We start from the raw sequence: 26,718 nt of genomic DNA, 5'->3' as shown, positions 1-26,718 counted from the left end.
AGCCTTTGCCCTGTCTCTGGGAGTGGGGCAGAGCTTGTGGAAGGGGAGGCACCATTGCTGGGCAACAAGGGTGGCACAGTGTGCCAATACCCACACCTGCATTGGTCACAGCTCTATCCCAAATCCTCCCATCAAGCTGTGACCTATCACGTGCCACTGCACCAACCTTGCCCCCACTATCACACCTATGTGAAGTAGGGTGACCATGTAGCAAAGCACTGCATGGGTGGAAATGTTTAAGATTTGTGCTGCCCAAACAAGGACCGGGAGTCACGTGCGGCCATCAAGTACTTGACCACAGCTGGTGCAACAGAGGAGCTGAGTTTCAATTTCATTTAACTTTAATTCATTAAATTTAAGTGTCAATGCCACAGGGGGCTTCTGTGTTGGACAGCACAGATCCAAGGCACAACTTGCCTATGACAAATGTCCCACCAAGGCCAAATCCTTTTTTTCTGCGTTCTGAGATGGAGGAGGAAGAGGACAGTGGCTGCTACCTGAAGAAACCTGGATGACAATGTAGTCACCTCTTTGGTCTCACAGTCCTGCAAGGCAAGGTGATTTTCAATTTTAAAGAAAAAAAAGGGGGCAGTTCTGAGGTTAAAAGATGGCAGAGGCAAAGCCTAAGCTCACGTCTCTGTGGCTTTGAATCCTATCTTTCCAGTGGACACCTGGCTCGCCAGCAGACAGACAGCAAAACACAGGAAAAGGGCAGATGAGGACAGGTGAGCTGGGCAGGGAACAGCAGCCTCCTCCTTGGCCAGCATCATGGTCTACAGGGATCAAGATTGCCAGCTCCTCCTCTAGGTATCAGCACTGAGGAGGTGGATGCCAGGCATAGGTTCCCCTCAAAACCTGGCCCTGCCGAGCCTGCCCCAGCCCTGCAGGTCCAGCCCGAGATGTCACTGAGGCTCTGAGAGCTAAGGACAGAGCTGGAGCAGCTGCTGGTATCTGTGGATCTAAATATAACAGCTCTAGTACGGACTGCCATCCTAAGACTTCTGCAGAATAAGCAGGGCAGTCTGAAAGGGGCCTCTGTGACACCAGGACCAGTGACTGAGAATTCGGAGACATCAGGCTTCCTTCTGCTTCCTAGGGTGCCATCCAGCACTGCTCAGAAGTCTAGCAGATGGACATGAGTTCAAATCAACTTCTGTGTCCAAAAATCTCTCCCCACTGAGGGCTGTGGGACCTGAAGTCAGCCATCCCGCTCTGCAGGTCACTTTTAAAATCTAAAAACTGAGGCTAAGATCACAAGCACGTGCAGACCTTCCTGTGAGGGTCAGATGGGCTCTGTGAATACATCAGCAGCTGAGACATGGCCACCCCTGAAGGCATGGGCAGCCAGTCATGGGCAGGGCTCCCTGATCCCCAACCCCAGAGGCGCCCACAGGGTTTCCCATCAAACTTCAGGCTGCAAAGAACAGACCTGGGTCACTTAGGCTGCATGTGATCCCCCCCTCCCCTGAAGTGGCTACTTTGTCCCATAAGTAGGATGCTGCCTGCTCAAGTTGGCAAGGGTGGCTGGGAAGGTCTGAGGGACACAACTGCAGGAAGGAGGGCGCTGCCCAGGATGGCACGCTGGAAGTGCTGGCCCTGGGCTGGGCTGGTTGGATGAGGTGACCTAGAAGAGCCAGAGGTGAAAAAGGAGTGGGATTACCAAGGAGCCGAGGTGGCCCCGCAGCATCTCCTCTTTGCTATCCCAGTTTGAAAGCACTTAGCCACTCACATATTAGTATAAGTAAATTTATAACAAACTGTGTCAAGATTGGGCAATAAATAATCAACAGGAAAAGGACAGGGGAAGGTGACGGGGAGCAGGAAGGTGGCAGGGAACTCTCCCTATCGAGCCACCTCCCCAGAGCCAAGGAAGGCACCCAGGAGCTTTATAATGGGGACCCTCTGCTGCCAGGCCCACTAGCTTTTCCCTACCCTCCCCAAATGCCAAAATGCCAACACTCTTTTGTTGCCACTTAAACCAATTTGGGGGTAATTCTGCAGGCAATTGTCTTCCGATTTACAATGCGGCTCTGTGATTGCATCCAGGCTGATGGTTCAGGCTGTAATTGTATGGTAATCACTTCTGTTTATGATCGATGCGGAAATCACTATTGTTTTCCAGCAGGCTTGTTAAATCAAAGAAGTGCAGGGGTGGGAAGGGAGGGTTTATTTCTATGAGTTGGAGCCCCAGGAAAATGAAATTAGGCAGAGCAACCCGATGTAGGGGACACGGCTCCAAGGTACCCGCAAGAGCTTGGAAGCAGAGTCAGAGACAGACAGGGACACCGAGAGGCAGCAAAATAACCAGGGAGAGGCACAGGGGGTTTCAGAGACTGGACAGTGGCTTGGGGCAGATGATCAGGAACTTCTGTACACAGCAAGGTCTCGTGGACTGCATCCCACCTACCTGCACAGAAGCTGAGATGGGAGCACACTCAGAGGGGCCCTCCTCAGCACCCCTACCCTCACCCATTCCTACAGAGTTAGGGCCAACCAGGTGCCAGGTGGCAGGCTGGGCACAAGTTGCCCCCCAGAGCTGCAGCCTCATACCTTCCCCACCCTGGCTTGCCTTCTCCTTGCTCTGCCCTGAGGCCGCCTACCCGCGGCCGGCAAACAGGGTGGCATATGGCACCTGGGGGCCCAGGTGGCAGAAGCCTGACAGCGTTGTGAGCTGAGCTGCTGCTTTGGGGAGTGAGGGGGAGCTGCCCACCTGGCAGGCAGAAACCTGAATCTCCCAGAGGTCACAGGGAACAGGCCCAGGCCAGGTGGGGGGCAGTGCCTTCTAGGGCAGTGGGGGCACTGCGCACAGAGGTCTGGCTGTGCAGGCTGGAGGCCAGCCGCTTGGAAGGCCCAGCTGCACCAGCTGTCGAAAGCAGGTCCCACACACCACGAGGTCACAGGCTAAGCCTGGCTCCAAGGCATATGTTTGAAGGGGACCATCCGGCAGTGCTCTGCAAATCGGGATCCTGGTGACAGTATCAGGTGTTACCGACAAGGCTCACTGCCCTTGCCTCGCCTCTGCCAGCCCCCCTTACTCCTGGGTTCTGCCTGCCTCCCCTGGGGGATTCCCCACCCGCTGGATTGCTGGCTCCCGATGTCACGCTGACCGCAGTGCTGAACCTGGTCACCCTTTTAGCCCATTCATGGTGACTTTGCTTCAGCATTGCTCTGCAATGAGCAGGAACAATCAAGCTGTACCCTGTTATGGCAGGCTTCCCAGTGACAGCAAGGACCGTATGCAGCAGCCCACCAGAGCCAGCCTGGGCACAAGGGCCTCGGAGCTGAGAATGTGCTTCCTTCAAATCTGGAGTGGTCTCTTTCCCTTGCTCAGATGCCCACAAAGGCAGCCAGGCAGCCAGGCCTGGGACAATGATCTCAGCCTGCTCCTTGCTTTTTTTTTTAAGGGGGTGGGGCTTGCCTTGTACCCAGGGTAGTCTCAAAGCCTTAGTTCTCTTGCTTAACCTCCTCAGAGCAGGGAATCACAGGCCTGTGGCATCGCAGCCAATAGCCCACCCTTTGAATGTCCAGGAGAGGGCTGTCCCCTGGGCCCTTCAGACACTTGTGGGTTTTAGGCCTTGAACACCCCAACCGGGCCCTCAAACAGGCCACCCCCTGCCATACTGGGCCTGAGCTGGGATGCCCCTGGTTGCCTAATTAGGGGCTCAGCAGGGCATGCCAGCAAGCTCTGGAAAACCCTGAAGTGGAACAATTGCTGTTAATTGGACTTCCAGGATTCATCTTAAGAAAACAGACTACTTCCACCCCCCTCGGGGACGGTTTCTGAAGTATATACAAACAAGTGATAGTTATTCCACATTAAAAACAAAGTTGGTGAAAAATGAGAATTTAAGTCATAATTAAGTTTCCTAAATAGAGAAGGAAAATCCAAGGGTGGGGGGTGTGTTTGTGCAGTACGCGTGTGTACATGCTCAGGCTTGAGCGTCCACATGGGATGAGCTAGATGCCGAGTCCATGGGTATCTTTTGGGGTCACAGTGTCAACCTTCTACTTGAGCCCCAGACTGGTGAACTCCCTCAGACCCTGTGGGATAGTGAACACGGGACTTGGTGGGATCCTAGGGTGCTGAAGACAGTCTCTGAAGCCAGATGCCAGAGCCACACAGTACCTGCACCCCACAGTACCTGGCTCAGGGCCCCTATCTACACACTGGAGATCACAAAAACACCTCCATTTCCGGAGTATCACAGACAGTGAAGAAGTGCTGGACACTAAATGCCCAGCACATTTTGGAGCTGGTCCATGACCTTTGACATCAGTCCTGGGTCTTGAGTTTAAGGTATGGCCATGTACATGTTTCCCCTCCCTGCACACCTAAAGAGAGAGTAGGGAGGGTGAGTCTGAAGAGTGGACAGTGGTTGGCTGGATGGAAAAGCAGCCAGGCCACCGAAGGAACAGGGGGTGCTCAGAGACCCAAGCTTCCCTGGGTCTTTCTACCCTGGTACTACACAACTGTCCAGAACTCAACAAGACCATTTTTCAGATAGGGAGAACAAGGGCCCAAGGAGGCAAGGGAATTTCTACTGGAGCAGACAGCAGGTGTTATATAAAAACAATTCACAGGTTTCTCCCTGCAGGTAGCTTTGAGCAAATCCACAGCGTTCTTCAGTCACCCTGAGATGGACAAGAGAAAGCTGTGGATACCAAGTCAGACTTCCCCAAGGAGCCACAGGTACCCTTTCCTGAAGGCCTGGGAGGTCCTGTGTCCTCCCCAGGACAGGATGGGCCTCCCGGAGCCACCCATACTCCTGGGGTCAGCTCTGGCTTCCCAAGCTCTTCCCTCAGTCCCTCTGGCAGTCACAGGCCTCCACTCCTGAGTGGGCTGGGGACCTGCCTGCTCCAGGGAGAGAAGCCAGGGCCTCTGCACATCTGCCTTCGCACCTGGATGACTAACATTCAAGCATCACATCCTTTGTGCCGGGCCTGGGGACTTGTCAAATTCCCCAGTGATCCTGAGGTTGCCGTTCTTATCAGAGCTTCAGTAATGGGCCTGATGTCACACAGCTGGCTCATGGGGGGGGGAGGCACCTGCATGCCCCGAAGGGATCAGATGTCTGCACTCATACATGCATGTGTCACCTGGCTCCTCTCATGTCATAAACATGCTACCAACACCCTGTGTGTGCAAAGCCTGCACAAACTCACAAGAGCACCACTCACACCCTCATCCGACAATGACTCCATTGGAAGCATCCCAGTGTGGGCACTCGCATGTTCCAGTGTAGGTGGTATATACCCGGAAGATGTGAACCCCGGGGAAATTTGCAAGCACTCTAGCTCACTCACTCCTCTTCTACTAGCTCTGCAACAGGCTCCCGGGATTTAGGGGTAAGGCCCTGCACAACCACGTTCTTCTGGCAACTTTATGCTGGGTCCTTAAGCTCCCAGGGAGCAGGCCTGTCACCTACAGCCTGCTCTTTGCACTTTTGTTCATTTGAAAATATACTACTGTGTGTATTTCATCCACCTGGCTGCTGAACATACAAACTTAAACAGGTCATAGCTACGAACTTGAATGCAATATCCCTGCACAAACCCACAGGGGTGCCGAGCACTGCCATGTCGCTGCAGGGTACCAGGGGTCTATCAGTACAGGCACAGGCAGGGAGTGTGTGTACTCAAGGTTCTCAGGAATAGGACTCCGCATGCTCACACTGAGGGCAGGTCGCACCACAGCTGTTATGGTGACAACAGGTCTATTCCATTTTGTAGAGATGACTGCTGAGCATACTGCTGGGTTACAGAGGCAATCTAATGCTCAGCTGGGTGGGGTGACAGCAGGGCTTCATGTAGAATGTGTCCAAGACCAGTGAGGAGTCCAAAGAGGTAAGAGATCATGGGGTATCACTGGGTGTGGTAGAAGAAGCCCCAGGGTAGGAACTGCCATCCCAGGGGCTGCCACCTGAGAAAGCACTTATCCAGGTCATTGAAAGTATTTCTGGAGAAAGCCTGCCACCAAGCAAAGCTCTGAGAGGATTACAGCCCCTGCTCAGCTCCAAGCTGCAGAGGCTTAGTTTTAGGCTGGGTGGGCGGGTTTTGGGGACCTCGCCTGCCAGGAAGAGGCTGCCTCCATCCCAGGGGACCAAAGTCAACCTGGACAGAAGGAAGAGAAGACGCTATCTTGGGCCCTGTTTCTCTTGTCCTGATCTGATTCTGGAGGTCCCCTCTTGCCACTGCCCCCCAGAAGTCACCAGAGACCCAGTAGTCAGGGCTATGCTGGGTCCAGTGCGGGTAGGATAGGGGGTTTCTCTGCCAGGTATCCCTGGGATGCCCCGAAGCTTTGGGGGCCTTTTGTCACCAAATACAAAGCAGGCACACCTGAGCATTACACAGGTTGTCCCCAGTACCCTACAAAGAAGCCATAAGCCAAGTCTTCCCTGCACTAAGGGAGTCCTGAGCTCTGGGAGCTGGAGGACTGTGTGTACAAGGCACCCCAAAAGGAGGTGCTCGGTGTCTTCCACCAGTTCTGTGCTTGGGCTGGGTGAGGTGCCACTCAGACTAGTGGTGAGTGATTAAGAGCCCCCTTCAAACCCAGGGCACCAGGGAAAGCAAGAGGATGGAGGGTCCCCAGGGGAACAGATCTGGTACAACCATAGAGGCCTTGACAAATGACAGGGGGATCCTATGCCAACACCAAGTGACTTCAAGAGTCTTGGGGTAGACGTCCAGTTTGGTCCCCAGGACAATGCAGGTGGGTGTGTGGCTGCTGGCCCTCATACACTTCCTCCCAAGCTGGGACCTCCTGGATGTCTGCAGGCAGCTTTGTACCTGGGCAAATGACAAGCACACTCAGGCTCCTTCCTCTGCTTCAGGCCATTCAGGCTCTCCTGTGACAGTGGTCACTCAGGAGGCAGGGACAACCCTTCCACAGGACACAGCAAAGGCTCTGGTCACAAGGTACATTGTGAAGACAGGTAGGATGAACTAAGGCCCAGGATGGGGCGCGGGGGAGTCAGGTGGAGAGAGAACCCATCTCAGGCTTGGGGACTGAAAAGAAAACCCAGTTGCTCTGGGGTTGCATGGAGGGAATGAGGTCAACCTGATGGGGATGAAGGCTGCCACTCACCTAGCAAGTCCAGGTGCCAGACATAGAACTAAGCCTGGCAGCTGCCGCTTGCACACCCCCATAGCAGTGCTGCCTGGTGGGGGCTGACAGCTCTGTTTTATTGATTAGGAAACAGAGGTTTGGAGAAGTGAAGTAACTTATCCAAAGTCACCCAGGAAATGACAGATGTGGGTTTCAGAATTACTCTCTATTACTGTCTGGGGAGGACTCTGAGTGGCCCCATTTTAAGGCCCCTGGAGGGAGGGTGGTTGGGGCAGGGAGGTCCTTGAAAGACCAATGCCCAGGGGACAGGGTAGGACCAGCCAGCAGAGCTACTGACAGGGAAGCGGGTGAGTCCTCTGTGTCTCAGCCCTTCCTGCAGATCCTGCTTCCCCTAGAACTGTGGGGACAGAGCTGTAGGTTCCCTTAGAGATTCAGCCCAGGACTGTCCAATCAGCCTCCTACCCCCTCCAGCAGGGCGGCCACTAAGACCTTCAACAGTGGCTACCACAACTGGGGAACTGAAAACTTCACTTAACTTTACCTAACATGCACTGAAATAGCTGCACGTAGCTAGTGGCTGCTACCTGGGGTCCAATTCTTTAAAGAGGGAGACACCAGGGGCTGGGGATTTAGCTCGGCGGCATAAGCGCCTGCCTTGCAAGCAGGCGGTCACGAGTTCGATCCCTGGTACCGATAAAAAGGAAAAAGACAAAAAAAAGAGGGAGACACCAAGAAAGGTACAGATTCCTTGGCCACTGCATAGCCAACCTGGAACCCAGAGCTCCTCATTTTCTTCCTGGGTGACTGTCTTTGCTGCCGCCCACCTATGCAAGGGGAAGGGGTCTTGTGCCAGGCATTTATGGAACACCTAGCATAGACTTACAGTGCACGTAGCCTGGCCTTCAACAAAAGTCTAGCAGGGCTGACACCCAGGAGGGCAAGTGACTACCTGAAACATACTATGTGGCTGTGGACATAGAAAGACACTTAAGGAGCTAGAGAACAGTGTCTATGTGCGCTGGGGGGTGGGGACTGCGATGGCTTCCTGGGCAGTTGGACACAATGGGATGAAGACGAGGCAGAAGGATCCTGCCCTGAGCTGATCACACGTACTGAGATGTCGTACCATATCCCGTGGACATGTACACTTTAAAGAGAAAGAAAGGGGGGCTGCTGGGGCTGCTTCTTCCTTCCTCTCTGAAACACCCCACCTCCTTTTCCACAGTCCTCCCACCCACACACAGGGCTACATTTTCTGTGCACGCTGCACCCACCAATCAGATTACAAACACGGAGGCAGAGAGGCTGACTCAGGCTCTGCCCAAGGGGACAGGGGTTAAAGACCAGGGCACAGAGAGCTCAGAGGCTGTTCTTTCTCTCTGCTCCCCTCCAGCCCCAGCCTCTGAGAAATGCTCACAGTGATTTAAAACCTCCCGGGCCAGCTCTAACCCCTATGGGACTGTTTGTCCCCAAACAGGACTGGCTCTCTTTTTCTCCAGGAGAGAGCACCAGGGCCTCTTCGGGGAGGTCTGGACAAGTTCCATGGAGTTCCTGGAGCTCCTCGGAAGGCAGAGCAGGCTGCCCTCGCCCCCTACCATGGGCAACTGCAAAACAGGAACCCTGCAACCAGAAGAGACTTTCCACTGCGTCAGCAGACGAGGATGTTCCCGAAGCGGGGCGCCAACCTCCCCCTGCCATGCACAGACTCCAGCCCTGCTCCTGGAAGCCACACGCGTCCCAGGGGCCTCTGTGGCTCCAAAGCCTTCAATGGGTCCTCACTGCCTTGGGATAGAGTCTGTGTTCTGGGCCAGGGTTTCAGCAGCAGCCCTACTTAACCTCAGTAGGAGGGTCTGCTCACCTACCCCCCTCACCACTGCCATATCCTTTCCAGTTCTAGAGCCCGAGTGGCCTGCGAGGTCAGTTCTCCGGTCTGACATTTACCACACTTTATACCTGAGACCCAACTCCCACTGATTTTTGGAGGAGCTATAGGTTGTTCCAGCCCTACAGTTACCCTTTCCCCTAGACCAAGATCTCCACTGCACCTTCAGATTTCCCACAGCACCTCTAGATGCTGGCGGGGATACCCACCTTACTAAGGGCTGGTGGTTGATATCCTGGGCTGGACTCTGTCACTTACAGATGACATGAAGAAATGAGACAGCAACAACCTCAGAACAGATGAGCTGCCTGGGGACCCCCAGGGGAAGTGACTTGCCAAAGGTCACGTACTGACGTGGCATCAAACCACAGATATGATGATCACTTGAGGGCTAGGTTTGAGGAGCTATTTCCCAAACAACGTGTGAGGTTTGTGGGGAGTTTTACAACGCCCCACCTGTGCCCCAGAGGAGGGCTGCCCTGGCTCAGTCTCCTCTCTCATTTACCAAACACCCAGGAAGCACCCACTGCTGCCCTAGGCAGGGGCCAGGCCTGGCCTCACCCCATGGGATGGTGGGAGGAGAACTCAGCAAGGTAGAGGAGACTCAAGAAATGCCCTGGGGAACTCCAGAGCTGGCTCCAAGCAGAAGTCAGGACCACAGCTGGGGCTACTGAAGGAGGAGGCCCAAGTCCCCTGGGGGACAGGGGTAGAGGGCTGGTTTTGGGGTACCTAAGGCTCTGGCGGGCACAGGGCTGGGTTCCATGACTCAGTTTGGAAAGGCCCAGGGCCCATGAGCCTGAGGAACTGGGGTTTTGTGGGGTACCCCCCCCAGGAGGCCTTCTCTGGCTACAGAGAAGGGTGCAGGGGCCCCAGAAGCCCTTCCTATCCTGAAAGTTCCCTTGGACAGAATGTGAAGATTCCCTTTCAGGGTCCTTTATTGCTGGGAGTGATGGTACCCCATGACAAGGGGACAAGGTCCCTGGCAAACCACGCTCAACTGGCTGGAGCATGACACAAGAAGCAGGGCCCAACTAAATCACAAGCCTCAGCTCCAGTGATGGAGCTGGGTGTATAACAGTATAAGGGCATCAGTGCCATCCAGGCCTGCCTTGCTGTGTGACCTTGGGCACTGTCCCTCCACCCTCTGCGCAGCAGGCCAGCTGGCCTTCCTTCCCTGCCTGTGGCACTGCCTGGGAGCTCCCTGAGAAGCTGGATGTGCGGGGGGTGGGGTGGGGTGTTGTTTTTCCCTGAGTTGGCTCCCCTCGAGAGTAGCTGCTGCTTGGCAAGCCCCAGGAGAGTTTCCTGTGGCAGCTGAGGCTTCTGGGGAGTGTGAGGGCAAGCGTGGCCCAGCAGATGTCCTGTGGCATGACCGGCAGTGAACAGGGGGAAGGAACAGGAGGGGCATTTTATATCACGTGCCTAATGTCCAGAAACCTTGTCCCTCCTGGACTGGGGTCTGCAGCCCCCTCCCTGGGGTGGTGCTGAGCACGTGGTAATAGGCCCACTGGTGAGTTCCTCCCTTTGAAGGAACTGACTTCTCCCAAGGCACCCGAGCCACATCCATCAAGGTAAACACCTCCTTTGCCCAGAATGCCTCTCGCCTGCGCTTCTAGCTCTGCCAGCTCAGAACTGTCTGTTCCTGAGGACCGGGGCTGGGCTGGCTCTCCATCCAGATCGATGGATGACTTCACAGAGGCTGACGCCTACCAGCACTGAGGCTGTCCTCAGAGAGGTCTGACGCTGTGCCAGGGCCCTGCTCCCTGCCTGTGCCCCCTAGCTGACCTCTGGATGCCAAGGCACTGGCTGTACAATGGAGACCCAGGGCCTGTGCCAATCCCTCATTAGGTGACAGAACAAAACCTCAGCTTTTTGCTATGTGAAATGGGAGCATCTGGCTGCTGCATGCCTCCTCCAACATACTCAGGACACAGAGGTTCTCTCTCTCTTACCAGTTGGCCACGGGCACACGGTGGGCTGGGATCTTCTCCTCACCTCTGTCTTAGTCTCTGCTTTTCTGGTCTAGGGCTGTCCTGTGAGACTTTCTGCCATGGTGGAAATGCCCTATAATCTGATCTGCCCCTGAAGTAGCCATGAGCCTTCTGTGGCCACAGCACACCTGCAGTAGAGCCAATGCCAACAAGCCTCCAAACTTTTACTCTGAATTAACTTAAACATACATCAGCCACACGTGGCGAGTGGCTACCACATTAGACGGTTAAGTAGCCTTAGACCCAGCCCTGCCATCCTCTACTCCCTGGTTGTGAGTCACTGAGCTGTTGAGGAAGCCTGGGGGCGAAACTCTGGCTAAAGAGCCATTCAGGATCATCTCTCACCTCTCTCGATCTTTCAGTTCGACTCATCTTAAGAGGTTCTGGGGACTGAGCATGGGCTGGGTGCTTAGCAGAAACTCAATCAAGGCTGATGTAGGTCCAGAAGTGCTCTTTAATCCCTCTGTCAGCTCCCACAACAAGGAAACAGTTCAGGGATCGCTTCTGCCTATGCCATCACTAAGAGTCACTGAGCACCCAGCAACTGCCAGGCGCTGTGGTACACAGTGTTCAGTAATACGTAGCCCCTGCCCCAAAGAGCTCATCCATTCCCTGGGTGGTCTCCAGCACATGGGTTTCCCATCTGAAACCAGGGCTCACAAGTCCTTGGGTGCAGGAGGATGTGATGAGAGAGTGGGCAAAGGCTGGGCTGTGTGCAGGGTTGCAGGGACCTTAGAGGAAGCAAGTCTCAAACTCTGCAGGCTGCTGCTTCCGGTAAAGACCCAGATTCTCACCAAAGCATCGCTGTTTGGTGGTTTCTCACGAAGGAAGTTCAGGGTAAAAATAGCTCAGAAGGGACTCAATCCAGCTAGTTACAGGGTAGTCACTGCCTGGCTAATTCATGAAAAAGGGGAACAGGCTTACCAGTAGCATATGGCCCCCAAGACTCATCTCTCACTGTGGGATGGGGGCATTCTACTCTGTAGGGGATGGGAAATCAGCTTGAGGACCAGAGCTCCAGAACTGGAGCACCTGGGTCCTTCCACACCATCTGGGGTCACCCTGATTTCCGGATGACACAGCCTTGCTCACTTCAATCCTTGGCCCGATTTCCAGCCACTCTGTTGCCCACTCTCAAGGATGGGGCCATTGAGAAGCACTCTGGCACCAGCTCCTTGCCAGCTGCCTCACAAAACCTTCCTGTTAGAAGAGCCATCGGCAATACTCACAGCCCATCTGGCAGTCCAGCCCCATGGTCAAGGACAGGGCACCTGGGCCCCCACTCTAAAAATGATCTCCTGAAGCCAACCGGAGGTGCCCTAGTGTCCCACAGCTGGCTCTCATTTAAACCCAGGAACTGGGACCCATCTGGGGCCTACTCACCAACACAGCACCAAAGCCACATGTAGGGGACTTCTGGCATTTGCCCTTTAAGTGTTCTGGGAAATGCTTTTTCAAGGTCTTGTACAGGATGCTGGGAGCCTCAGGTCGGAAGGGACCTTTCAGCCCTGGAGTACAGACCCATCCCTCCTTACTCCTTCCTGCTTTCCAGCATACACTTGTCAGGAGCCTGATCTGCACCCACCACCTCTGGGAAGGGCGCCCTACCGCGTGAGTGGCTCCATCGGCGTCAGTGCCGATGGGGGTCTCTGGGTGCTTGTAGCACCAGGGCTGCATTCTGACAAAGGAGTAGTCTTAAGTTAAGACCCTCAGCCTCTGCCTCCACCAAAAGCTTCCTGGCTGATTCAAAGGACGAAGCCTTGTAAAATGTCTGCTGGAGAGCCAACACTCCACCTTTGGGAGAGGGACATGGGGAGCGTCTGCCACCGGGCTTTGGGAGGAATGATGCCCCCCACCACCGCCGCGTGGGCGCACAAAATGGGCCCGGTACACGCCGGTGCCACTCTCCCAGCCAAGCCTCAGGCTGACACCATGCAGCACACGGCGCTACCCACAATGCACTGGCCCTCCTCTGTCACACACAGGCACGCACACTAGCCCCCGCGCCCGGAGGGAGTCCGGGCCAGTCCCGCGGGCGGCCCGGCACCGACCCCTCTGGCCCCCACACTCACCTACAAGTTGCTCTGGTCGAGGTCCCGCCCTGGCGCCCGCTGGGTCTGGGGGCCGGCCCGCAACGGCTGCGCGAGCGACTAAGGGCAGGGTTCAGCCCGCGCCGAACAAAGGCTGCACGCAGGCAGCGGGCGCCGCCTGCATCCCCACTTCGCGCCCGGGCGGCGGCGGCGGCGGCGGAGACGCGGGGGCCCGGGAGGCTCCGGCGCCCGCTCGCTCCGCGCTGCCCGCTCCGAGGGCGCCCCGGCTCCCGCTCGCTGCCGCCCGCCACCGCCGCCGCCGTCCGGCTACCGCACCGCACACATCAATTATTCATCGCCCGTCTCCAGCTTCCCGGGCGAAGCCAATCACAGGCGGAGGCTCCGCTAATGGGGCCGCCGCGGCCGCCGCCGAGGAAGCAGCCAGCCGCGCGCCCGGGCGCAAGCGACAGCCCTCCAGGGACGGGGATGGGCTGGGGGTGTGTGGGGGCGGTGGCGCACTGGGCGCGCTGGCGAAACTTCCCAAGGCCCGGGCCCCCGCGGGCGTGACCACCCACCCTGCGTGTACCCGCGTGGGGCTGGGGACTCGGGGGAAGTCGGGCGCGTCGCGGCTGGGGGAGGGGAGGCAGAAGGAGGAGGAAGAGGAGGAGCGCGGGAGGAAGATGAAAGGCGAGCAGACCTGCCTCGGCGTCTCCAGGGAGCCCCGGCTCGCGCGCGCCCTCTCCGCCCCGCAGCCTCACCGTCCGCACCCCCGCCCCTCGTCAGCCGCCCGCACTCACTCGCGCGCGCGGACCGCCAGCCTAGCCACTTGGCTGCGAGGGAGCTCGGGCGAGCAAGGATCGCAGGCAGCTCACATTTCAAACTTGCAGGCAGGGGTGGTGCTGGTGCACGCCGCCGCCGAACGAACGCACGACCCGGCGAGCGGCGCTCCAACCTCCGGGCGGGGGCGGCGACCAGGCCCCTTCCCTCCCCCGCCAAGGCAATTAATTGCCAGCGCCACTTGTACGAGTGGGGCTCCTGGAGCGCTGTCGCCCGAGGGGGCCGCCGAAGAGGCGCTAGCAGTGCAGGATGACTTCGGGTGTCTCCCGCCCCGGGCCAGGAGAGTCTACCCAAGGGTCATGCTAATGAGGGTCCCGGGCGTGTTGGGGGTGGAGAGAGCTGGACCGGAGGCGGCCTCAGCCCAGGGAGGGGCGGGGCAGGCTAGAGGCATCTGATTAAACCTCGGTCCGTTTAAAGGATTTTCGGAGCTGGTTAGGGGGCGGGGAAGGTCAGCAGCCTGGCATTTCACTTCCCTGGCACAAGGGGCCCTGTCACCTCTGGGATTCCCCGAGCGCGAGGCCCTGGACAGGGTGAACGCGCGCGCGTACGCCCAGGCTCCCCGACTTCAGGGAGTTCCTATGCGTTGCAGCCGGAGGCGCGAGGGAAGCCGGGGGTGGCTGCAGCGTGCGGCCCGGCCCCGCCTCGCTCCGGGAGCTGCCGCCTTCCTGACATTGCATCCTGCGGTAGCTGCGGCCTCTTCCTTCCAGCCAATTTGTCGCAAGGGCTCCAAGCTTTGAGCTGAGCTTCCCAGCTCACTCTGCGCTGCTCCCGCTGACACCCTGGAAGCTTACTTACTGGCTTCCCTGCTCAAAGGGCCTGTACCTCACCTTCTTCGGAGGACACCTAACTACTTCCATCACCCCTGGGGGAAAATTATTTTTGTGGCCTCCTCCCCTGATCCCCGATCACCTGCCAGTAAAAGGTGCTTGAATGGGTATCTAACTGACTCCCATCAGTTAGGAAGGTGAGCCCCCATCCTTCATCCCCAAAGAAAGGTAGCCAGGTCCATCCAGCTCCGGGAGGCTGTGCACTGTCCTTACACCAGCCGGCGCCAGGTGGTGGCAGGTCCACCTGCCTTTGAGGTCGCTGCTCCTGATTTCTTCCTGTTTCAGTGTGAGCCTCTGGTTTGTCCCTAAACCTTCCTGTCTGTCCAGCTGCCCACCCTGGAAGTGGCTGTGACAAATCACTTATCTAGAAATTATGTTCTTGCTCCTTGTTTGACATAAATCGTTAACAGGCTCTAATCCCACCCACTGCCACTTGAAATATCACTTTTGGGATGGCATTTGGAAATGCAGTTGTCACAGGATTTCCCTCTGAGGAGCTGGTTAAGTGGATTAATTCATACTTCATAACTTGCTGCCTTTTGGACAAGAACTAGCTTCCTGCATGAGAGATTAATTGGCATCTCCTTCCTACAGGGCCAATTGCAGGGCAGCCAGGGAAAGGACGTCCCCTCCTGCTCTGCAGGCCCTGCCCAGTCTAATCTCTTCTTGGGTTACAGTGGCTTCTCTGGGGACAGGCTTTCACTCACTGAGACACTGGTGACTCCAGGCAGCCCCACAGGGATCTGAGACCCCAACAGGCCTGGGGAGGACTCTCACCTTTTCCACTATAGGGCCCTCAGAAGGTAGGGCCATGTACTCTTGCCCATATTTCAGAAGGAAACACTGAGATAATGTTCCAAAGATCAGTTTCTGTTATTCATCTGGTTGTAGCACAATGCCAGGGCTTGGGCCTTGATTTTCCAGAATCCAAACAACTAAACCCTCAAATAACCAGAGCACCTCATCTCTCTTCCTCTCCTCCCAAAGCTCTGTACAATGACAATTCACAATTTTAATCTGATCCATAGCACCTTCTCAACATCAAAGGGGATCACTTGGGTTCATTCTTCAGTTACTCTGTATGTTGGTGCCAGAAAGCCACACACACTGAGTTCAGAAAGACTGCCCTTGCAGGTTGAGCCAGAATTTGTATAGAAATGGATCAGAATTTACACTGCAGGAATAGAGACCAGGAAACTTTAATAACATTGCCAGGCTCACTGTCTCCATCCCCACCCTCACCCCCTAGTTACTCCAGGAACCCACCTGGGTAGAATATGTAACAGTTTAAAAATCTCCCCAGGTAGTCACCACAGTTGTAATTCCAGTATTTGAGAGGCTGAGAAGGAGGAATGATGGGAGTTGGAAGCCAACCAGAGCTGCATAGTGAGTTCAAGGCCACCGGGTTAGAGAGTGAGCCCCCGCCTCAAAAGAAAAAAAAACTCCCAGGTAAATCCCCCACCTCAAAGTAAATACTCCCTCCAGCATTTACATAATTAGGAAAACAAATTGTTTGAAGCCACCACTCAGCACCCCAAACAGCAGCCCAAACTAGGCCCTTTCACATGCTAATTTCAGAGCCAGCTCCTGGGCCCTGAAGGTCTCTGTCCACTTGGTCATTAGCAGGCTCTTTTTAGTACTGCGCTCCTGGAGTGCACAGAAATCCGGGCACTCCAACCAGCGCCTGCTTCAGAAGGCTGTCTCTCCTTACTTGGTCCAAGTTCCAACTCCACTTCTCTAACTTTCAAAGCTGTGCTCAAAGGCCTGGGGCCCGGCACAGCCGCACCTCCCCGGGGCTCCCCTTGATAAGGATCTACAGCAAAGAGGCCGCAGACAAAGGCGCTGTGCGCCTTGGCGCGCAGACGCTCCGCGAGCTCTCCAAGTGACCTCGGCGAGGGGGGGGGGGCGGCCCCGGGGGAATGACTTGGGAGGGAGAAGAAAGGAAGAAGAAAGGGCGAGCTGCAGCCCTGCGCAGCGGCTCCTTGATGAATGCCCGCCAGCGCTCAGGAGGCCCAACGCGGGATCAATAGCGGTGGCTTTTCTCTGGGTATTTGAACTGCTCCTGCCGTGGTGAGAAGGAGCCGCCAATAAATCACAGAAGTGCAGCCGGGAAGGCCCGGCGGCAGCGCGCTCGGAGAGAGGATGCTTGCTTCCTCTGGCTAGGGAGCCTGTCATCCGGAACCCACCTCAGCAGGACCAACCGGCTATGGGGGGAGGGGAACGCTGCAGACAAGCTCCAGGGCCCAGGGCTGGGGCCTCCGCTAGGGTTCCCCAGCTGCCCAACGCAGGGACGGACCTCCTGGATCTTGTCCCCGCCCAGCGCGGAAGGGGAAAAGAGCCAAGTCACCTACCTGGGATGTAGGTCACCCAGGGGTGAAAAGTGGCTTCAGGCTGGGTGGCCTTCTGTAGAAGGCTTTGTGCAGTGGGAGGCCCACACAGGAGGGAACTGAGAAGAAAGGACTAGGGACCAGGGCACAAAAGCCAAGCTCCCTATGAGCTGGGGAGTCACTGTGTTGTGAGCTGGAGAGCTCTGTCTTCCTCAGGCAGTGTGCTGATTCAGCAGGCCTGAACAAGGATCCTGAGGTCTGGAGATGTCACCATGCGGGCTCCAGCACTCAGAGGGAGGGAGAGGTGGACATGGAGGCCCCGGATGTGTGTCCATGTGGATATGACAGGCATGAGCTGCCCATGTCACCCCCGCACCTTGCCATGCCTGGTCCCACTCAGGATGCCCAGTGTGGATACTGGCCTCTGTACTGTCACTCGGACAGTCATACCTTACTCAGGGAAGGCTCACCAGCAGCACTGGATGCTGGGGTAAGGGTGCCAATAGATGCCTCTGCCTGACGCTGCTCCCTCTGCTGCCTGCCCCTCCTCCTTCGCCCTGGCCAGCCTCTTAGAATCGTAGCTTGGTCTTAAAGATGGAAGGCATAGGTGAGGTTCAGCTTGCCTTTTGGCCAACACAGGTGTCCCTGGCCCTGCCCACACCTGGGGACACAGAGTGGAGAACCAATGCTGGACCCTGGCTCTTCCTCTGCTGGTACTACTGGTCATGCAAGTTCACGACCTGCTGTTGCCAAGCACAGGTTTCCAAGTCTAAACACTCCTGCAGCCCTCTCTATTGAAGGAGATAATTATTTCTACCGCACAGAGAGAAGCTGGGCACAGAGAGGTTTAGGCAACTCTGGAGGGAGTTGGGTTGAGACAAGGTTTTGTTATGTAGTCCAGGTTGGCTTCCAATTTACAACAGTCCTCTTGCCTCAGCTTCCCAAGTGCTGGGATTATAAACATGTAACACTACACTTGCTAAAACAGCTTCTGCAGAAAGATTTAAAGTACCTGACAATCTAGTAATGAAGCCTGACTCTAAGACCCAAGGGAGAATAGGGACCATGCAGGTGACAGGGCCCTGAGAACTGTGATGAGAACGCCTGACCCTGCTCTTTTATATGGTTTCCAGCATACTGCATTAGAGATGAAAAACAATTTCTTACTTTACTTCTTTTTTAAGTTCAGCATCTGTGCATTTGTAAGCATCCACTTGACATGTACACTTGGCTGGGTCCCTGCCTGAGGGGAGCTGGGACACGCTATGGAGGAGACCTCTGCACCTCCCAACCTCTCATTGTAGTCTGTGACCCCAGCCTCTTCCTGGATTCATCCCCCCGCAGGGCTGCTCATCCCAGATCCAGGCTACATTCTCAGAACTCTGCACTTGGCGTCTGCCCAAATCTTATCATTTCATTTTGAAAACCACACCCGCCCGACCCCACACCTCCCCCTGGCATGTCCGAGAAGCCCTTGGAATTCCAGGTTATTGGAGATCCAGGAAAGCCTCCTGCAGATCTGAAGGAGATGGGGGTGGAGCCAGGAGGGGACCTAGGAGACCCACAATGGCCATTCAGATGGCCTCTGTCTTACAAAGTTGCCTGTCCCCGACTTGTTCAGCCAGAAAGGAGAGGCCTGAATGAGGCTGTGTGCTTTGGGAGATCTCTAAAGGTGACCTGTGGGCTAGGGCTGGCCTGCAGAGGCTGGAGTAGAGATGGTCAAGCTTCTGGGGTAACTTTAGGGCTGTAGAGGGAAGGGGTTTACCTGGATTTGGAGACTGAGGGTCAGGAAATAAGTGCTAACTAGCTAGTGGCTTTGGGGGAAGACAAATCAATTGGGCTTTTTGGGTCCCCCCTACTCCTTTGTCTAATGAGACTGAGACCACCTGACACCAGTACTAGAGGAGACCGAAAGAGAAGAACTTGAGATAAGTTGGTCTGCTGTGGTGTCAGGGGTGAACTGTGTGTCCCCAAAAGATGCTGAGCCTTTAGCTCCCTGTTTGTAAAGGTGACCTTCACAAACAAAGTTTTTGTACACAATCAAGTTAAGATGCAGTCCTCAGGGTGGACCCTAACTCAACAGGACTGGTGTCCTGGTGAACAGACTGGTGGACAGAGGCACACCAGAAGAATGCCTGCCATGGGGGGCTGGAGTTGGCCTCCAGCTAGGGACCTGCTAGCTGCTAGGACAGGGACCTACAGCTGGTCCTTCTCATGTCTTTGGAGAGGTCCTGGCCCAGCCAACACTTTGATCTGGTCTCCAGAACTGTGAGCCAATCATAGCCCATGGTTCAAGTACCTGGTTTGGGGACTTGACTATGGAAGCCATAGCAAAGTAACGCGTGGATGGTCCATTGGAAACCTAAGTCACAATGCTTCATTCCTCCAGGTGCTCTGGCTTGGTCAGTCAAAACCTGAGCCCTTACTGACCCAAAGGATCCTGTATCAGGGACCCAGGCCCTCCACTCTTTTCATGTGATTCTCTTCTAGTCCCTGTGCCTCATATACAACCGGAATATGTCTCTCCAGGTGCCCAGGCATCCCTGGCTCCCTCCCTGATTCTGGCAGGCTTTCCTGTGGGGATGCCTTCATGGGGGGCCCTTCTTCAGCCCAGCTGTAACACGCTGCAGCTCCTCCCGATGTGTCTCAGGATGCTCTCTCCTTAGCTTGATGACTGGTGTATTTCAATTATTTATCTTGTTTAACACTGTCTCCCTCGCTAAAAGGCGAGCTTCACGTCAACTGGGACTTTTGTCTGTTTGGTACGTGTTATGTTGACAGTATCTAAAATATGCCCAGCAGATGCTCAGTAATATTCACTACATGAATGAAACAAGGACCAGCTGCCTGAAAGAATGAATGAGTTAAGGAATGAATGAATGAATGCACAGTAAACTATCACAGATTCCAGTGGGCTGTGGTGGCCTCGCTACCCTGTCTGCCTACTTGGGGACTAGGTCCCAGCCTGCTGCCTGGAAACCCAGGGCTGTTTCTTAGGGGAGGGCCTGCTCAGACCGGAAGCTGGGGCTGGTTAACAAAGCGACTGCCGGAGGCAGTGGGGTACACACCACCAAGGCCTCTAATGAATCTCTTCCCATTGATTTTTAAAGTCGCCTTGGAAGGCCAGGGACATAAACATAGCTCAAATGTCTGTGCTTCAGCAGTCCCGGGGTTTTATTGCTTCTCCCAGGACATAGCTCTGACGGGGGGCTTCCAGGCAGCACTGGGGTCCCTGATGAAGGTCTCTGCTGTTGGAAATATTATTTTCCTTCCTGTGGCTGAAGATGTCTGTCTGCTTTGCTGCCTGATTTCTCTCCTAAAGATCCCCAGGCAAAGGCCCGCCCTGCCCCTATCTCCTCTGGTCCATGATGTCCAGCTTTTTTCCCAAGTCCTTACTTGTCCACTTTATAAATAAGGAAACTGAGGCTCAGAGAGGGGACAATGCTGCCTCCAATCACCCAGCAAATTAGTGACAGTGCCAGTACAAGCACCCAGACCTCCTGGTTTGTCACAGGCCCAAGCCATCTCTCCTGTTGCCTCCTATAGTGTTGGGAGCATGGTCTCCAAACTGACACGAGGCCTGCCCCTTCTAAAGGCTGCTTGGTCACCCCCGGGCTCGTCTTCAGGCTCACAGTAGGGGAGTATGAGCAGGGAGGTTCAAAATAGGGAGGGCACACCTCATTCTTTCTCCTGTGCATGGAGAGACTGGAGCCTGGACCCAGACCCTGCAGCTCCCTTCCTCATCTGCTGGGTGAGAACCATGCATAAAAAAGGGTGGGAAATACCAATTTGGGCTTCAAAGAGGGGGGAGCTGGCAATTGGGGGCTGCTCAATTTTGGCAGTGAGCACCATATCACGGGCGATACGTACACTGAGGGTGCAGAAGGATCCCTGCACCCTGTGGGCTCATGAAAGCCGAGGCCCTTGATGTTTAGAGTGTATGGAGAGATAAGGGGAGAGACCAGGTAGGAGAAGCATGTTCCAGCCTCTCAGCATGTTCTGGGCAGCAGAGAACAGTTTCATGAGTCTCCAGGCCTTTCTGCCAGGAATCCATCACCACGCTGCCTTCCGGCCTTCTGTCCCAGCTGTCCTGGAATGAGGGCCACTCCCAGATGTTTGCCCCCTTCCATCCCCTTGTTCCTGGCCCATGGGACCCAGTAGCTTCCTGCACTCTTCAGTGTGGTCCCAGGTGTCCCTTACCTTCAGGGGCTCCAGACATGAGCAGACAGGCCACAGAAGAATGTCTGTCTGGGGAGAATCCAAAGGTGGCCGCCCGGGCAGGACAAGGAGTGGGAGGCCTGATGTTGAAATCAGGACCTACGGAGCTGAGCTCAGCACAGTAGCATGCACCTGGGCTGGGAGGCCAACTCTCCAACCAAGAGAGACGATGCCTCCACAAGGTTTGGGGGCTTGCTGTGTGACCAAGTACAAGTTGCTGCTCCTCTCTGGGTCCTGGTTTCTCCAACCAGGGGAGAGATCTAGGCAGCTGCTCTACGTCTCCTTGGTGCTAGGTGCACTAGTCTCCCTGAGTCATTATGGAGTTGCTCCCTGCCAATCCCCCAGCTGGGCTGAGTAGGAGGCCTCAATATCCACCATCCTGCCAAGGTGAGGAAGGTGCTTCTAAAGCAGTGAGTCCACACAGATCCATTCTTACCTATTGTTTTGTGCTCATCTCTAAAGGTAGTCCCAGCAACTACACCAGCCTCCAAACTGTCTTTCCTGCCCCTGGCCCACTATCTGCTGAGGCAAGCCTGGCCATCTCTCTCTCCTGTTCACCACCTTCCTGGCTCCTGTGGTCTACTGAGATCAAGTCCAAATTCAAGTATCGTGGACAGATGTGGCCCCGGAAAAGGTTCCACTGCCCTGGCCTGGGCTGCTCTACAGAGTTCCCCCAAGGCATACAGCATCTCTGGTCCACCCAGATTTGTATGGGGGTACTGCTCTTCCCAAAGATCCCCAAGCCAAAGTACTAGGCAGCAGCTAGGTGCAGTATGAACATGGGATTGGCAGAGAAGCTGTACTCAGATTCTACTTATTCTCTAATCTCTGGGATTATCCAGGGGAAGGGGGGCCCCCGGCCCTTCAATACGTTGGGAAGGAAAGGCAAGCCCCACTCCGGCTCCACCCAGTGGGTTCAAGGATCACTGGGGATCTCAGCCCCTGGGATGCCAGTTTGGGATGCTTTAGTCTGAATGAGTGTGTTTCTCTACATTGGTGTTGAATTCTGGTCCCTAGAATAATGATACTAAGAGGTGGGCTCTTTGGTAAGTAATTAGGCCACGAAGGCTCCACCCCATAGATGGGATGACTTCTCTTACAAAAGAGACGGCACATGTGTGTTGCTCATGAATCGCCATGCTCAGGTATTTTGTTATAGCAGCCCTAACGGACTAAGACAGGGGCTGGGCAATGTTGCTTTGCCTTGCCTCAGTTTCCCCATCTATAAAGCAGGCAATGTTCTGGAATGTGCTGTGGGAAGGCACAGTCCTGAGAACTAAGCCAGTGCTCACGATAGTTCTGCTGCAAGGGGAGCCCATGGCCCTCCTCGGGCCCCAGACAGACCTGGGAGCATGGTGTGTAATTGAATTTGGCCTAAATTACCTAACAGCGCCCGGGAACAACCTGTACCACAGAGCCTGGGTGTCCAGGGTGCATGGCAGTAGAGTCCAGACACCGCCTCCAGAACCCCCAGGCATCCATGGAACCAAAACCAGAAGCTCTGTAGCTCTTAACCTCTTCTTGGGTGCTCAGAACACAGGGGCAGTTAATGTTGATCCTGTTCTACGGATGAGGAGGCCAAGGCTCAGAAGGACTCATGCAGAACAGATACAGAGTCAGAAGGAGCAGAGACAGGACTGGGACCCACACCCTGTGCAGTACTGTTCTCTATGCCAGGACGCCCTTCCCTGCCTCCTCCCTGGGCAGCTTTTTTCCCTAGGAGCCTCCTAGGCAGAGTTCTGTCCTCCACCAAGCCTTCCCTAAGAGTCCAGTCTCAAGGCCCTGCCACTGTCCTTCCTAGAACATCGCAGTCATGACAAAGACATCTTCAGAAATGTCGTTCCCTCCATGATGGTCCTGCCTGTTAGAGGGCAAGGATGGTAGCCTCCTCATTCATCCCCCGTCCGGTGCCCCGTGCAGGGCGGAGGATGCAGCATTGCTTTTTAGGCAAGACACCTTTACCTTTGTCTCACTGATGGCCTGACTGGAAGGGCAGAGACTCCTCTTTGTGAGGCCCTGGGGTCTGGGGGCTTTGGATACAGGATCTTGCCTTCGGGAACAGAAGGGACAGGCCCAGCGTCACAGCCAGGACTGTCTGGATCTGGACTTACTGCCCCTCCCCCCTGCTGTGGCCAAATCACAGAATGAACAAGGCTCACCTACTTATAAGCATTCGGGTCCAAAGACAACTGTGGGACAGGAATTTCAGGTCTGGTGAAGTGAGTCAGGACACAGACTGTCGGATGCCTCCATGGAAACGGAGACGGCTGCCCCCTGCGCTGAGGCACAAGTCCACCCAGCTTTGCAAAACCTCTATGGCCCCCATTCCTCTGGCACGTGGTCTTGTCCTCTTCCTCCTCCTAGGAGGCAGCCTGGCCTGAGACCCAGGTAGGCTGGATCTGGGACAGGGCTGCCAGGTCTGAATTCTAGCCCTGCCCTGTGCTAGTTGGGTGAGCTTAAGCAAGTCGATGACCTTCCAAGTCTCAGCTTCCTAAACTTTTCAGAACAGTAAAAGGAGAGAATGGGTGTACAGCATTTGCCTATCAATATGACCAGGATGAGATGAAAGCCCATTTCCCGATTAGCAGTAGCACAGGCTGAGTGTCTTTTCTTCAAAATGCCTGGGACCAGAAAAGTGTTAGGGATTTCAGATATTTTCAGATTCTGGAACATCTGCCTACACGAAATGAAATACCTTGGGTATGGTGCCCAAGTCTAAATGCTAAATTTATTTATGTTTCATATACACCATGGACACATAGCCTAAACATAATTTTATACAAGTTGTCTTGTTGTTTTTGAGACAAGGTCTCCCTACATAGCTCAGGCTGGACTTGAGCTCACTATATAGCCCAGGTAGGCCTCACACTCAAAAGGATCCTCCTGCCTCAGCCTCCTGAATGCTGGAATTACAAGTGTGCACCATCATACACAGCATGGGAGTTGAGATTTTAGGATCAGCAATGCGGTATCTGCGGAATAGTGTGGTATTAAAAGTCATTGGACGGCAGTAATTGGCCGAAATACTGAAAATAGTAAAAGAATCAGTACCAGTGACACTAAGGGGGAGGAGGATTAGTGATAATATTGTGTGGTGCCAGCCTAGCCCCAGGGACAGTGTGGCCCAACTGCTGGGAAGATGGCACCCTCTCTGTGCGTCTCTTCTCAGATAAATGAGGTCAGGCCAGGGAACCCTAAAATGTCTCCTGCTCTCCGACATTCACATCTGAGACTAAACACAGGAAAAGAGCAGTGAGACCACCAATGCTTCCTTGAGCGAATCCCGTCTTTCCTGCCCCACACACGGCATCCTCCCGAGCCAGCCTCCTTCCACCCATGGCCATTCTTTTTTGATGAGGAAGGCTGGCATCCACCCACCTGTTTGGTCTCCATCCCTGGCGTGTGGCAAAGGGCACAATTTTCCCTAACATCAGCCCTGCTACACGGGATTCTGTCAGAAGGAGGTGCAGTACGGTGCAGTGTTAGAGCACACGCTTAGCATTCGAAGCCCTGGTTCCATCCCCAACATCAATTAAGAAATGAACACAGATAAAGTCACACAGCTCTAAGGTCACTGCAGGCCGACCTCCCCCATCAGCCACTGGCCCACCTGGGCCTACCTTATTCCTCCAATGGTTTAAGGCTGATGCCTTCCCTGGCCACCCTAGGCCGCACGGGGCTTCCAGCACAGCACCTTAGGTAAGAGGTAGCCAGTGACAAGTAACACACCCTGGCAGTCTGAGCACACCTTGTGTGTCACAGCTGCCTAACCAGGGGCTGCTGCCCACTCCCCAGACCCACTTCTGCCTCCCTCAGCCTCAAGCTTGGGGTGTCTTTGGGTGACCTGCTTGGCTGTGTGAGTCACACACTGAACTAAGGTGGATCTTCCCACACAAGGCACTGAAGGCAGCACCTTGACCCCTCGGGCCTCAGCAGCACCCTGAGCTCCTTCCTTAGAGGAGCAGTGCCTCTCTCTCTCTCTCTCACCCTCTCCCTCTTTCTCTCTAAGATAGACTCTCACAATGTAGTTCAGGCTGGCCTCATTCATTCATTATATATCCCAGACTGGTCTTGAAATTGTGACAATCCTCCTGCTTCAGCCTCCAGAGTGCTGGGATTAGACTTGTGCCACCACAGCTGACCATCTCTATTGTTTTTCTCAACCCACAGTTCTGTTCCGAGAATCATTCACAGAGGTCCTGTGCCCAGAGCAGGGTGTGTGACTCTCTCCCTGGGGACCACCTGGACACCTTCCTCCCACAGTGGCCCACAATGAAGTGCATGGGTGCCTTCACTGGCCTGCTACCTGGCTTCCCCACAGGGCTCCACAATGCACCCATTTTCTCATAGTCTCTCTCTAAGCCGGGCCTGCACAGCTATGGACTGCACACAGGAGCCCCTCACCCCTGGCCTCAGGCAGTTGCTTCATAGGGAGGCAGTGATTCAACACATCTGGGGTACACATCTGAGAGGGGCTGTAGACCCCATGGAGCCAGGAAGTGGAATAGAGCAATGACATCACTTCCTTGGCTGAGGGCACTCAGGAGGGGGCAGAGCTGAACAGCAGCCGGCATTCAGGGTGGGGCTGGGGCCTGGAGCCAGTCGCTGCTGCTGGGGACAGCAGTGGGGACAAGCTGCAGCTCTCCAGATAGCACTAGCAGTGCAGGCAGCTGCGGTCCCCAGGGGCAAGGGGACAGACAAAGGAAGTAAGGAGAGTGGAGGGGGAGGGAGGGACTGGGAGAAAGGAGAGGGAGAGGGAGAGAGGAGGAAACAGGGAGCCTGTACACAGGTGGGGAACTGTTCCACTAGCCTCATAAAGTGGCCTCAGGCTTCCGGGAAATGGAGCCCCTTGGCTCCACCAAGGAGGGCAGCTTCCCTTCCTGAAGGGCACTGACCCAATTCTGATCCAACCTCCCCACTGTGCAAGGAGAGCCTGGGACTTAACCTCTCTGGACTCCAGTTCCCTCACGGGGAAAAGGACAGGTGCTTTCCACAGTGGGAGGCTGCAGGGGCTTCCCAATGTATCTTGAGGGCAGGTGGCTCTCCCTGAACTGCTTCCACCCTGGCCAGGGTGCCCTAGGGGCTTTCCCGCCCAGCAATGGAGTCTGGCAACACTGCCTTCTTCCTGGCATGTGCCCGCTGAGCTCTCTGGGTATAGACAATCTCCCGTGCCAAGGTCTGCACAGAATGGGGACCAGGAGCTGATGTTGCAGGGGTGAATATAGCTTACCCTTTTCTCAGAGTTTCTGCTGTCATTATAATTATGAGCCTGTTTGAAAGGCAGACTCCTAATTTCTCTCCCCAGTAATTCCTATTTCCTGACAGAAACAATACTGTCTCTTCATCTGGAACAGGTGAGACTGGGCCCTTTGGAATTCCCTGCAGGAGTCCAGCCCCAGGCAGGGTTTCCCATCTGGCTGGCCTTGACAAGCCAGGAAATGTCCCTAGGAACCTAAAGATGTCTCTAGTAAGGACTCTGCTGTGAGGAAAGACCTTGGCCAGTGTGGCTCCCGAACCAGTAAGCTTCGGGTGCAGTTTCTTTC

The 26,718-nt window shown here is 55.2% G+C and overlaps 1 protein-coding gene across 12 annotated transcripts in view; it reads right to left on the bottom strand.

Moving 5' to 3' along the window:
• Zmiz1 (zinc finger MIZ-type containing 1) overlaps positions 1-26,718 on the bottom strand; it is a 194,736-nt gene that overhangs the window by 47,117 nt on the left and 120,901 nt on the right. The window contains exon 1 of one of the 12 annotated variants that reach the window (XM_023566786.2): positions 13,764-14,376. The exons of 9 other annotated variants lie outside the window; for them this stretch is intronic. The gene's annotated coding sequence lies outside the window, so the exon portion shown is untranslated. Of the gene's footprint in view, positions 1-13,008; positions 13,610-13,663; positions 13,683-13,763; positions 14,377-26,718 lie in introns of those variants that run through there. 2 more of the 12 variants (XM_023566785.2, XM_013156678.3) reach the window with 2 other exon arrangements.

This window comes from Cavia porcellus, unplaced genomic scaffold, assembly GCF_034190915.1.
Source record: "Cavia porcellus strain 051 isolate PalLab524CR breed Dunkin Hartley unplaced genomic scaffold, mCavPor4.1 scaffold_28, whole genome shotgun sequence".
Classification (NCBI taxonomy): domain Eukaryota; kingdom Metazoa; phylum Chordata; class Mammalia; order Rodentia; family Caviidae; genus Cavia; species Cavia porcellus.
This window is presented reverse-complemented; position numbering and strand designations above follow the sequence as displayed.